The sequence below is a fragment of the Crocuta crocuta genome, unplaced genomic scaffold (assembly GCF_008692635.1).
Source record: "Crocuta crocuta isolate KB4526 unplaced genomic scaffold, BGI_CrCroc_1.0 scaffold554, whole genome shotgun sequence".
In the NCBI taxonomy this organism is placed as follows: domain Eukaryota; kingdom Metazoa; phylum Chordata; class Mammalia; order Carnivora; family Hyaenidae; genus Crocuta; species Crocuta crocuta.
This window is the reverse complement of record NW_027532171.1, coordinates 67959-68189: the sequence shown is the minus strand read 5'-3', so window position 1 is coordinate 68189 and position 231 is coordinate 67959. Positions and strand designations below refer to the sequence as shown.

The window sequence follows — 231 nt, the reverse complement described above, 5'->3', positions numbered from 1 at the left end:
CTACATCTTCATCTGCAGATTGTTGGGGAAAATTAAAAATAAAATTTTTATTTTTATTTTTTTATTTTTTATTTCTCCTGTCAGTTGGGCATCCAACTTTGGCTCAGGTCATGATCTCGCATTTCATGACTTCGAGCCCCATATTGGGCTCTGTGCTGACAGCTCAGAGCCTGGAGCCTGCTTCAGATTCTATGTTTCCCTCTCTCTCTGTCCCTCCCCCATTTCTGTTAT

At 40.7% G+C, this 231-nt stretch overlaps 1 protein-coding gene across 1 annotated transcript in view; it reads left to right on the top strand.

Moving 5' to 3' along the window:
• ZNF81 (zinc finger protein 81) overlaps positions 1 to 231 on the top strand; it is an 84391-nt gene that overhangs the window by 47166 nt on the left and 36994 nt on the right. The gene's annotated exons all lie outside the window — the stretch shown is intronic.